Source organism: Rhinolophus hipposideros (genome assembly GCF_964194185.1).
Source record: "Rhinolophus hipposideros genome assembly, chromosome: 12".
Taxonomy (NCBI): domain Eukaryota; kingdom Metazoa; phylum Chordata; class Mammalia; order Chiroptera; family Rhinolophidae; genus Rhinolophus; species Rhinolophus hipposideros.
In genome coordinates this window covers 15,766,361-15,780,200 of record NC_138058.1, presented here as the reverse complement: position 1 = coordinate 15,780,200, position 13,840 = coordinate 15,766,361, and the positions used below count along the sequence as shown (strand labels likewise).

Here is a 13,840-nt window from a genome sequence, read left to right as displayed (position 1 = left end):
TGAGTGAGTGGCCCGGCTATTTGTGTATTTCACCGCATATGGCCCTTGGTAAAAAACGTTGAAAAAAGTTTTGACACCCCTGCTCTAGGGGATTAATGGAACAATTTTCTCTGCATGAGAATCTGAACTTTGGTTAACTCTGAAGCTCTGGTTCCCTGGTAACCTAAGAGTAGAATGTCAGTTGTTTCTAGGCAACATTGCTTATGATAAAAATGCCCCCTAATTGGTAAATTATATTTGCATTGGGAAAAATTAAAAACGAATTATAAATACCTGATGGGGAACCATAACTTTGGATAATGCATCAAATATTTTTCTGGGCATGTCTCTTGCCCAGAAAACACTAAAATCTATGCTTATAGAGTTATTGTAAGAGATACTGATTCCTATGGGTAATAAGGCTTTTAAGCCAGGGTGGTTTCCACAGCCACCCGATGTGGGTCTCATCTCCTTGCATCTGAGTTGTCACGTAGAAAGAGGATAGCTCTTACGTGGTTGTTAGATTACTGCAAGGAGTCCCACAGAAAAGGAAAGTGTGATGCTGCCCTAATGGTGAGAAGCAGTTCCTATATTATGGCCTTCTAACTAGAGGTATGCCATATATGATCTATGACAGTCTTATGAGTTTGAACATTTAGTTCAGACTAAGAAGACCCCTCGTAGGGCAATATTTAAATATTTCTTTCTCACGTTCCTGTGAAAGGAGCTGCTGCTGGTGGCTGACAGTTCCCTCCCTAAGAGACAGGGGACTTTTTTCCATATCTATGGAAACTCTCATCTCACTATTATTTTCATTATACATGTCCATATTTTGCTATGTTTTTGTTTTGGTCATTGAACTATAAACTTGCTCACATTGGTAAGGAACTGTGGGTGCTTCTGTAAGGCCATAGTGGGGGATCATGTCTTGGTAATGGATGAGAACCTCAACATTATACTACAAACACCAACTCCTGGTGCATACCAAACATTGTTCCCAATTCTCTTTATATATTAACTCACTTGATCCTCAAAGCAACTCGATAAGCTATTTACATATCCATTTTACAAATGATGAAACTGAGACAGAATTAAGTAACTTGACCAAGTTCATATAACTAGCAAATTGTGGGGCTGGGATTCAAACCCAGGTAGTTAGACTTTAGAACCCAAGCTCTCAGGCACTGTGCCTAGTGTACACATCCTCATAATGACAACTACTCCTGCCATTTGTGTCAGGACTCTGCTAATGTTTGTGCAAAATGTTATCTGTACATTGATCTATTTCATCCTCCAAAGAGCCCCATTAGAAAGGCTTTCTTGGATGTCAGCAGCATGATGGCGTTAGAGGACCTCCAGGCCTCTCCCCTTGTAGTTACAACAAGTTGGACACCTATAATTCAATAAAGAATTCCCTGCTCAACACAAAATATGTCTAAGACATCGCACATTGAGACATCTGAAGGTGGGCATATCTGAGCGAACAGTGAAGATGGGATGGGAAGGGAAAAGGACAGAGACAGAAGCCATGCACAGTCCTATGCTTGCAGCAGCCCCAGTGGAAGTGATGGCAGTGAAGGGTCCGGGTGTGACCCCCACTGGGTAAACTGGATGGGCAGAGATTTGTAGTTGGTCCAGATGGCTGGCATACGTGGAAGCTGAGCCCAGGGTCAGGGACAGAGTAGCAGTGCAAAAAGTCACAGCGTACTACAGCCCATGAGCACTGGAAAAAGAATTCTGCAAATGCGGGGATGCACCCACCCCATTCCCTATGGCCTGCAGGGCAGTAAAATTCTCACTCAGCAGATTGCAAAAGGGCTGAAAAGAAAACTTTCCAGGCTAAGTGGTCTGTGTGCATTGCATCTAAGCCCACGAGGACAAGCAGAACCACAGACGCGGGAACCCACCCACCCTCATCCATCCCCTACTGATGGGCAGCAGCCTGGTAGAGGCAGAAGTGTCAACTCAGAGCAGTAGTGCCAGTGGCTTCTAGCTACAGAAAGGTGGCACAGGGAATATACAGACCAGGAGACTCATAGCTTGCCACTTCCAATCCACCGGAGTGGTGCCCTGAGACCAAGGTGACTCCATCATAAAAGGGTAGCCCACCTCCTCAGGGAATACAGTGACACCGCTCCACAGAAATCCCAGAAGACCCAACTGTGCAGTTAAAATAAAACTTGTGCTTCGGCGACACCTACTGGAAAACGAAAGAAAGACCTCTACGTATCAACTTGAGAAACAATGAAGTACTGAATACTTTTTAAAAAGCAAATTTTATTCCCACAAATTCGCAAGTGAGAAATAATCCATAAAGCACAATGAATAACCAAGGTAACAAGGGAATTCAGAAAGAAAATGAAAATCTCCAGAATATAAATTCAAAGACATGGAAGAATGTTATCTAAATAATAAGATTGCAGTTCTGAAAACAATCAATGAAATACAAGAAAACTCAGAAAAACAATTCAACGAACTCAAAAACAAAATCAACAAACAAACGAAGTACTTCACCAAAGAGATTGAAAAGATATAAAAAAAGAACCAAGCAGAAATTCTGGAGCTGAAGAACTCAATTAATGAGATGAATGAGCAAGCTTAGGAAAGAGAACAGGCCATATGGAGGAAAGAATTAGTGACATAGAAGATAGAAATCTAGGAATGATTCAGGTGGAAGAACAGAGAGAATTGAGAGTAAAAAAATAAATGACAGAACTGTATGAAAACTATCCGACTCCATTAGAAAAAACAATATAAGAATAATGGGTATACCAGAAGAAGAGAGGGAGAAGGAAACAGAGAGCCTAGTCAAACAAATAATCAATGAGATTTCCAAAACTTACGAAAAGTTTTGGATCTTTGAATCCAAGAAACTAATAGAACACCTAATTATATTAATCCAAAAAGCCCTTCTCCAAGGCACATTGTATTAAAACTGTCAAAAATGAACAACCAAGCTAGAACTCTCAAGGCAGCCAGGGAAAAGATGTTAACTTATAAAGAAAATCTCATTATGTAGTCATTGGATTTTTCAGTAGAAATCCTACAAGCTGGGAGAGGGTGGACTCAAATATTAAAATAATTGAAAGAGAGAAATCACCAGCCAAAGAATAGATCCAGCAAGTTATCCTTTAGATATGAAGGAGAAATAAAGGTTTTTCCAGACATACAGAAGATGAGGGAATTTACCATCCCAAGATCTACATTAGGAAAATACTGAAAGTTCTCTTCTACCTGAAATAAAAAGGCAAACGGATGCAAAACTATGAGTAAGATGACTAACAGGCAGACATAAGCAGGAAATTGCAACCCTTGTTCAAAATAGGGCATTAAACACTTAAATATAATGTAAAGATTAATAGAGATTAAAAATATTTTTAGAAAGAAGATAATAGCTATTACAACTTGATGATGAACTCACAGCATAAAAAGGAATAATTTGTGACAACAAAAACAAAAAGGGAGTGGGGAAAGAACTGAACTTACACAGATGAATGGAGATAAAATGCAATCAGTAAAAAAAGGACTGCTGTATATATAAAACTTTCTTTTACATAAGCCTAATGTACACCCAAAAAAATCTGCAAATGAAACACATAACATAAAAAAAGAGGAAACACACAAAAAAACATAGAATACCACTGAACTAAAATACCAGATAGAAACACAAAGAAAAAGAAACAAGGGAGACACAGAGCTACCAGAAAACAAAAGATAAAATGGCTATAGGAAATCCTCATGTATCAATAATCACACTAAATGTAAGTGGACTGAACTCACCAATTAAAAGGCAGAGTATCAGAATGGATCAAAAAACAAAACTCAAAACATATGCTGCCTTCAGGAGATACATCTCAGATGCAAGAACAAACATAGTCTTTAAGTGAAGGGTTGGAAAATGATACTCCCAGCAAATGGCATCCAGAGAAAAGTGTGTGTATCCATACTTATATTTGACAATATAGATTTCAAGATAACAAGGTAACAAGAGACAAAGATGGTCATTTTATAATGATAAAGGAGACAATACATCAAGAAGACATAACACTTATTAATGTATGTGCACTCAACATGGGATGACCAAAATATATAAAGCAACTTAAACAGAACTAAAGGAAGAAACTGACATAAACACAGTTATAGTAGAGGACCTAAATACTTCATTAACAGCAATGGATAGATCATCCAAATAGAAAATCAATAAGGAAATGTCAGCTTTAGATGACACATTAGACCAAATGGATATAATTGACATTTACAGAGCTTTACATCCCAGAACACCAGAATACCTGAATACACCAGAATAATTTTTCTCTAGTGCACATGTAACATTCTCAAGGATAGACCATATGTTGGGACACAAAACTAGCCTCAACAAATTTAAGAAGACTGAAATCATACCAAACATATTCACTGACTACAATGCTTAGAAATTGGAAATCAACTGCAAAAAAAATGGGAAAAACCACAAATATGTGGAGATTAAACAACATGCTACTAAACAACTGGTCAAAGAAGAAATAAAAGAAGAGATCAAAAGATATAGAGAGACAAATGAGAATAACAATACCACATATCAAAATTTGGGGAATATAGCAAAAGTGGTAATACGAGGGAAGTTTATATCATTACAGGAAGTCTCTATCAAGAAACAAGAAAAATCTGACTATATCAATTATAACCAAACCACAGAACAACTGTCATTGAGAATCACCTGAAGTCTAGTGAACCAAAACCTCACAACTAAGAACATATAGAAAAAAACACCACCTCGAGACTGGTAGGAGGAGCGGAGATGTGGAATGGGCTGGTCCCACACCCAAGTGTGACCATTAAAATCAGGAGGGCTATCTCAACAGCAGAGGTTCCCCCTGAGGAGCAAGGGGTCCTAGCCCCTCCTCAGCCCAGAGTTTCAGTGCCACAGAGAAAAGCCCCCATAACTTCTTGCTGTGAAAATCAGCGGAGATTGTCGCTGAGTGATCTGGAGAGCAGCTGAAGTCACAGGTGCTCCTCTTAAAGAGCCTATGCACAGACTTACCTGCTGATGGACTCACTTGCTCTGAGCTCCAGTGCTGGGACAGCAGCTCAAAAGGCAAAAGGCACCACAGACATAGTGGGGAGAAACTGAATTGTCTGGCTTCAGGGTGAGGGCTAGAGGGGCAGCTTTCTCCCAGAAGGAGGAGATGGCAGAAGCCTTTGTTTTTTTGTTGAGCCCTCCCCCCTTTCCTGTGTGCAGATGAATGCAGACTCAGGCACATGCCATATCTGAGTCGCCATAACACTGGCTATCATGTTTCATCTGCTCCACCCTAGTGATCTCCTAAAACCACATCCCACCCAACTTTCAGGCACACCATAGCCACTTCCAGAGGCTTTTCCATATGAACAGCCTTCCTTGGCTCATGCTGTGGACTTTCCTAAAATCTCTCAAAGATTCACAAAACCCAAACAAACAACATTTGGCTTCGGCTTATCCGGTACCTCTGGCTGAACAGCCCTGAGCCTGACACTGGCAATAGTCAGCCTCAGTTCATCGCTTGGCCTCTTGAGCAGTTTGGGTGGTGGCCATAGGTGGATTGCTTTGTGGCTCATGTCAGATGGCCCAGGGCAGGGCACAGCCTGAGGCTAAACTTGGCCTGTGGTGGGGCTGCCTCAGGCCTGCCACACCTGGTGGCCAGCTTTAGATCCAGCTGGAGCATCACCCAGCCACCTACAAGGATGACACACCCAAAGGACACACTGGGCAGGCACCAGAGCTCTGCTAAAGTGAACCCTGCTCTGTAGGGTCAGCCACTGCACAACAGCTCTTCCACTGTACTCACAGCCAGTCCTAACAACCAATTAGCCTGTGGGTCATTCCCTACCATTGATGTGCAAACAACAATCAAGTCTCTACTACAACAGGAGAGCACACACAACACACACAAGGGACACACGTGGAGCACCTGGCTCTCGTGACCATGGAGACTACACGACTGGGTCCCACTGGACACCTACTATATAATGCCACTCTACTAAGACTGGAGGGCATAGCAACCCTATATAGAAACAAACACAGGGAGGCAGCCAAAATGAGGGGACAAAGAAATACTTCCCAAATAAAAGAACAGAATGAAGCTCCAGAAAAATAACTAAACAAAATGGAAACAAGCAAACTACCAGACGCAGAGTTCAAAACACTGGTTATAAGGATGCTCAGTGACATCAGGAGAACTTCAACAAAGAGATGGGAAACATAAAAATGGAGATAAAATAACATAAAAAAGAACCAGTCAGAAATAAAGACTATAAGAACTGAAATGAAGAATACGAGTGCATTAGAGGGAATCAACAGTAGATTAAATGAAGCAGAGGATCAAATCAGCGATTTTGAGGGTAAGGTAGCAAAAAACACCCAATCCCAGAACTGCAAAAAGAACAACAAATCCAAAAAAATGAGATGGCTTTAAGGGGCCTCTGGGACAACATCAAGTGTACCAACATTTGCATCATAGGGGTACCAGAAAGGGGAGAGAGAGAGAGCGTGCAAGGTATTGAAAACCTATTTGAAGAAATAATGACTGAAAACTTCCCTAACATGAAGAAAGAAATAGATATACAAGCCCAGGAAGTAGAAGAGAGTCCCAAACAAGATGAACCCAAAAAGGCCCACACCAAGACACATAATTAAAATGCCAAAGGTTAAAGACAAAGAGAATCTTAGAAGAAAAAGATATTTCATGAAAATGGAAACAAAGAAACCAAAAGCTGGGGAAGCAATAGTTATACCAGACAAAATACACTTTAAAACAAAGTGACAAAGGACACAGTAATCCCACTTCTGGGTAATTATCCAAAGACACCCAAAACGCTACTTCGATGGGATGTGTGCATCCATATGTTAATTGCAGCCTTGTTTACAATGGCCAAGATGTGGAGGCAGCCTGGTTGTCTGTCGATAGATGAATGGATAAAGAGGAAGTGGTACATATATACAATGGAATATTGCTCGGCCAGGGAAGGAAATGTGTTCTCGCCACTTGCGGTGGCATGGATGGACGTGAAGGGTATTGTGCTGAATGGAGTGTGTCAGATAGTGAAAGACAGGTGCAATGTGATTTCGCTTATATGTGGAATCTAAGGAAGAAAATAAACAAACAAAACAGAAACAAACTCATAAATACAGAGAACATTTTGATGATTGCCATATGGGAGGGGGTTGAGAACGGGTGCAAAGGGGGACAGAATTGTACAAATTGGTTATTACAAAGTAGTCATGGAGACGTAGGGTTTAGCATAAGGAATATAGTTAATAATATTGTAATAACTATATGTGGTGTCAGATGGGTACTAGATTTATAGGTGATAGATGGGAGGGGGTTTGTGGACAGGGTGAAAAAGGTGAAGGCATTAAGAAGTGCAAATTGGTAGTTACAAAATAGTCATGGGGATGTAGAGTAAAGCACAGGGAATATAGTCAATAACATGGTAATAATTATGTATAGTGCCAGGTGGATACTATACGAGTCAAGAGGATCACTGCTTAAATTATATAAATGTCTAACCACTATGCTATACACCTGAAATTAATATAAAATAATATTCAATGTCAACTGTAATTGAAAAATTAAACTGAATGGGAGAAGATATTTGCAAACACCTTTGATAGGGGACTAATATAAAATGTATGAAGAACTCATACAACTCAACAACAAAAAAACAAACAATCTAATTAAAAAATGGGCAGAGAACCAGAAGGGACACTTCTTCCAAGAAGACATAAACTTGGCCAACAGATATATGAAAAAAGTGGTCAACTTCACTATTAGGGAAATGCAAATCAAAACCGCAATGCATGACCACCTCACACCTGTTAGAATGGCTATCATCGAGACAAATAATAAGTGTTGGAGAGGCTGTGAAGAAAAAGGAATCCTCATACTCTGTTGGGGTGAATGTAAATTGCTGCAGCCACTATAGAAAACAGTAGGGAGGCTTCCTTAAAAAAAATAAGACTAGAGCTACTCATATGACCCAGAAATCCCATTTCTGGGTATCTATCCCCAAAATTTGAAAATATTTATGCATCAAGATATCTGTACCCCTATGTTCACTGCAGCATTATTCATGGTAGCCAAGTCATGGAAACAACCTAAGTGTTCTTTGATGGATGATTGGATAAAGAAGATGTGGTACATATATACATACAATGGAATACTACTCAGCCATAAGAAAAGATGAAATACTGCCATTTGCAAGAACATGGATGGATCTTGAGAGTATAATGTGAAGCAAAATAAGTCAGATGGAAAAGGACAAGAACCATATAATTTCACTCATTTATGAGATATAAAACAGAAAACAACAAATGAATAAACAAAACAAATTTCAAAAACTCATAGACACAGACAGCAATAAGGTAGTTACCAGAAGGGAAGATGGGTAGGGGGAGACTGACGCGGGCATAAGGGGTCAAATATATGGTCACGGTAGGAGACTAGACTTTGGGGGATGAGCACCCAATGCAATATACCGATGGTGTATTATAGACTCGTACACTTGAAACTTATATAATCTTATTAACCAATGTCATCCCATCAATTTAAAAATAAAGTCATTCTCTAGTTGAAAGATGAGAAAACTGATGCACAGATACATGAAGGACTTTGCTAGGTGATATCGTTTTGTGATTTACAGATAGGAAATTCAGAACAATGGCCAATACTCCCAGATTTCGATTCTGTGATTTAATGAATTCTGTGCAATGTCAATTTTAAAGATATTAGAATTTAATGGGTGTCAGAATGTATGGCAGAGCCCTCCCCAAATCCTAAACATCATTAGAGTCCATAGAAAGCCAAGAAAGAGGACACAGGGTCTCCTCTACTTCAGTGTTTCTCAATGTGTATATTGACGAATATTAGATCTAAGTATCTAAATATAAGATCTAATAGGTAGATGGTAAAAAAAAATTGTTCTGTGATCATGTAGATTTGAGAAACCTTAAATTAAATTACTGGTTCTCAACCTGGGAGAGTTTTGTTCCCCAGGAGACATTTGGAGATGTCTGGAGAGATTTTTGGTTATCGTAACTGGAGAGGATGGTGCCACTAAACTGCCAACAGTGCATGGGACAGCCCCATACAACAAAGAATTACCTGGCCCGAACTGTCAATAGAGCTGAGATTAAGAAACTGTGAGTTAAACAATGTTAATTACACATTTCTGTCTTGTATAACCAAGGAACCCTTTGTTGTAGGATATCTGCTATGATTAGGATTCTGTGAAAAATAATTATGTATGTTGGGCTGGTAGGAAGGACTATATAAACATCTACACTAGGCTTGGATCAGATTACTTTCTAAGTGATTAAGTTGGTTCCCAGGTCATTTCCAACCCTGTTATGTCTGGATCTATGACAATTTCGTAGGTAATGATTTAATTTTGTTCAAAAATTTGTAGAACCTAGAGCAGTGGTTCTCAGCCTTGGCTGCTAATTAGAATCACCCAGACCTTCTCCCAGAGATTTACTTAATTGGTTTTTGGTAGAGCCTGAGCTTTTTAGAGAAATACTTTAACACGCACCAGATGATTCCTATATTCAACCAGCTTTGCACACCATGGACTTAGAGCAGCAGTTCTCCAGGAAGCCCTAAAGGACTTGTTACAACATAAGTTGTAAACCTCCAGAGTTCCTGATTCGGTAGGTCTGGAGTACAGCCTAGGAGTTTGCAGTTCCTACGTGCTGCTGTTCCAAGGGCCATACGCTGAGAACCATTGGCCCTAGACCCTCTCTTATTGAAAAAACTTGGAGGTTTCTTCTTAATTATGTCTTTATTTAATTTTTCAGGTAAAGAGGAGTTTCCCATCAAATATTTTACCATTTCTGGTTAATCAAACCAGAAGCAAAGCAAGCCATTTCTCTTCTCTGGTTTAGATTAGATATAAACTCATATTGAATCATGATATTGACCATCATCAAATAGATTGGGGTTTATAAATGCAGAATTCAGGAAATGGCTAATGTCTTTCCAGGCACTTGCTTGTTACCTTCATCTAAAAAATATGTTCGGATCATAACAAAACTGTATAATAATGAAACTAATAAGAGAACTTAAATTTACATAGGGCCACATGAGCTTATCTAATTCACGCCACTGCCTTAAAGCAGGTAAGGAATTACTCTCTTGCTGTAGAAATCAGAAACTTAAAGAGATGGGAAGAGAAAACGGTAACAAAGACATATGTATACATTCAAACACAGCCTAAGATGGATATGATAAAGAAACCAGCTTAACTAAAAGAGTGATTTGTGTGGACAGAAAGGAACAAATATGAGACAGGAGGACAGTGCCACAAACACCTGGCAGAATAATTTGGATTTAATGATACCAGAAATGGGAGGCTATTCAAAGTCCTTGCGTGAAGGCTCTCATGACACAAACCATGTTTCTGCAATTGTGGTCTGGGTAGACTGGTTTAAAGAGGAACAGAAGCATTTTCAGTCACTACAAAGAGTAATGACAGAGCTGCTGATTTAAATAAGTCACATTGACATCTTACTGTTTTGGAAAATCAAAGAATTCTAGGAGGAAAAATAATTTTGTAGAAGCCTAATACATCTACTTTGAGTATTATCTGAAATGAACAACAGGACAATTTAGGACCCACCACAACATTGGCCCATGCAATTTTCTCACTCCATACAATTCTCTTAGATAAGACACATGCTTTTAGAAATGAAAATATGTCTTGGAGTCAGTTTCATTTCAGAGGGACAGAGACAGGTTCCAAAGTAAAACAATTTGACAAGGGACTCCTTGATTCTACATTGAACAGCAAGCAAACAGCACAGATGTCTTTCTAGTAAAGCACGGTTAAATGCAATTTTATTCAAGACATTCATCTCAGTCTGATTAGTTAACTGTCCAAGGATCTCTGTTTAACTGATTGACTCCTAAAGTCATCTCCTTTATCAGAAAAGTAGGAATTTTATAGTATAGCACTTGAACAAATGAAGTTCTTTTTTCGGGTCTTAAAGAAGTTCTACTTTTTTATATTGCTATTTCCTCAAAGAAAGGCCTGGATGGAACAAACATCCAAAGCAACTACCTAGGAGGTCGCTAAAGTTTGAGGCTGAATCCTAAATGCCAAGAGAGGCTGAATGCCTATTCAGTCATTAGCATAGGAGTTGTGGATCAACTCTTGAAACAGATGAGTGCTCTGAGGTGGAGTGTGTGGAGCAGAGCACCGAAGTCCAGGGAGTATATTTGGGAAGTAACCCCTCAGTAATGAACTGGAGAGTCTAAGGAGAATGGGATTATGGAGATCTGTGCACAGGCCTTCTTACTTCTTGCAAAGCTTTTTTTGACCCTGTTGGCCCTTCTATCTATCAACTGGATTGGGCTTGAAGGAAGTCCCTGCTCATTTCTGAGACAATAAGTTCTTTAGAGTAGTGAGGAAATAAGACCGTTGTTTGGAAACTTGAAGAAGGAATAGGTGGAGAGGATATGGCCAACTGATACACACCATTATAAAGCAAGTTTAAGAGAAGGAAGATATGGGATTTTAAGTTAAATGGAGAGCAGGGTCAAGAAAAAGCTTTCTACAAGGTAAAGGGAAGCTCTCTGTAAGTTAAAAAGAGGTTCTGCACATGTTTAGATGCAGAGGAAAAGCAGCCAAAAGCTAGGGGGAAATGTGAGGTGAAACTTCATCTCCATTTGGAAGAAAGCATGAGAGATATACTCAGGAGGAAAAAACACACTATGATGATTTTCAAGTGAAGGTACAGAGAGAGACCATCTTGTCACCACTTTTTTGTTTTTGTTCATTTACACATAAAGTTCAGTAGTTTACAGACATTATTGTATATTAGAATCACCCAGGGAGCCTCTTTAGCTCTAGAGTTCTGATTCTGTTTTGGACCCAGAAATCTAGATTGTTAATAATCACACCAGATGATTTCGATGCTGATGATCCAGTCTTTGAAAAGGATTGGCTCTATGCAAAATAGTAATGTGCAGAGGAGGAAAAGGCTTAGGGGTTTGAGAATGAAGATCTTAAGTAGATAGGAATCTATAAATAAAAAAGGATTTCTAAGTGGCACTGAGCACCAGTACTTTAAAATTTAACATCATGGATCACACCTGCCACCTTCAAGAAGGGGCTTTGGTAGCAGTAGATTGACCCACAAAGAGTGCATTTTCCAGACATGCACCAGGGCAGTGGTGAACTGTCCTTGTTTTTAGGTTTTTTTGATGCGTAATGTTAATGAAACATCTAAGATTGATTATAGTTTCAGAGACAAGTTGAAATTTCACATTTTGGAGAGAACCATCTCAAGAATGTCCTAATTATATCTTCAGCTGTTGTCAAAGAAAGTTTTTAAATGTTTTCCATACCTTGCCAGCAACACATAACTCCTGGCATTTTCCCAGACATTTCTGGTATGAGTTCATTAGAACACAGACAAAAAGTCAGATAGTGGAATCAAGTAAGAGCTGAACAGATTGATGTTTTTCCATTGTGACACTGAAGTAGGAGAGCGGCCTTCGAGACTCTCTTCCCTCCCTACAGCACAGTCAGGCCTCCCCACCCTGGACCAGCTTCCCTTGTGTGCTCACGTGAAGAGCTCTTGGTTTGGGTTTGCTTTCATTCTTGTCTTGTATGCCTTAGTTTTTTAAAAATAGATTTTTAAACTTAGTTGTTGTTTTTTAATTGAGAACTAAAACTGATTTATGCCAATAGTTCTTCATTTTTTTATTAATAGACCCAAAGCACATGAGAATTTTGTTCTAATTCCTTAAAAACGTACCATACATATGTACCTAAATTTGTTTACATAGAACAATCTCAGGGATTTCACAGATGACTGAAGGCTGTTAAAGAGCCGTGAGCTTTAGGTTCAGAATGCAGAGCTAAGGACTAACAAGAGCATAGACATGGGAAACAATTGATTTTCACTGGAATGTTCCTATCTAATCTTTGTTAATACATATAATTTTTGCATAGTTTTAACATAGAAGCAATTGGGAGTTTTGTTTTCATTTAGCCTTTATCTTATTATTCTAAACTACCATTCAATCTTCATAAATTTTATTTTCCTAAATTCCTAAATACATTTTAATAACTTGCTATATTATATATATATATATATAATATATTATATACATATATTTCATACTTGTGCTACTATTGAATATTTAATTTGCATCCAAATTTCTGTGTTAAAGCTAAAATTACAGAGAATATATTTGTGCCCTGTAAGCAGGTTCAAATTTTAAGAAGTTTTAGAGAATTAGCCCTTTCTATTCTCATTACTTTTTTCCTTCTATCTCTACTCCTGTTTTTATCCCATTCTTGCTTTTCTTCTTTACTTGATCGATTTCCTGTAATGCACAAGGTTAAAGAATGCTCTTGATGACAATTGAAAGAGGGATATCTTGAAAAAACAATTTCTCAATAATTATTTTATGTGATAAATTGGACATATTTTTAGCTTAATCTGGGTCTTGATTCTAATCTTATCAAATTCATATTTTCTTGCTTTGATCTTTCTCATAATTCTGTCAATACTGGGTAGTATAAACTTTCATACACTATTAATATTGAACAGTTTATAAAGAGTTAATAATAAATACAAATTTATTTCCAGGTAGCTTTCATATAGGGTTATTATTGTGTTTTAGAAAACTGTAATTGATTTGTTTTTGTAAAAATCATGTAACTGAAATTATCAAGGATATTGCCAAGGTTGTGAAAACTTGAAGAGCTATAATAAGTCCAACTCTTGTTAAAAGGACGTCCCCTTCCTTTTCTTGAGCAATTTATTTCATCTAAAAGTATTTTTTCAGAATTTTAAAAAATTTTAAGTATTTGTGTT

General features: G+C 38.4%; 1 protein-coding gene across 1 annotated transcript in view; it reads left to right on the top strand.

Annotated features, from left to right (window-relative positions):
• Positions 1 to 13,840, top strand: part of DNAH6 (dynein axonemal heavy chain 6) — a 248,391-nt gene that overhangs the window by 16,043 nt on the left and 218,508 nt on the right. The gene's annotated exons all lie outside the window — the stretch shown is intronic.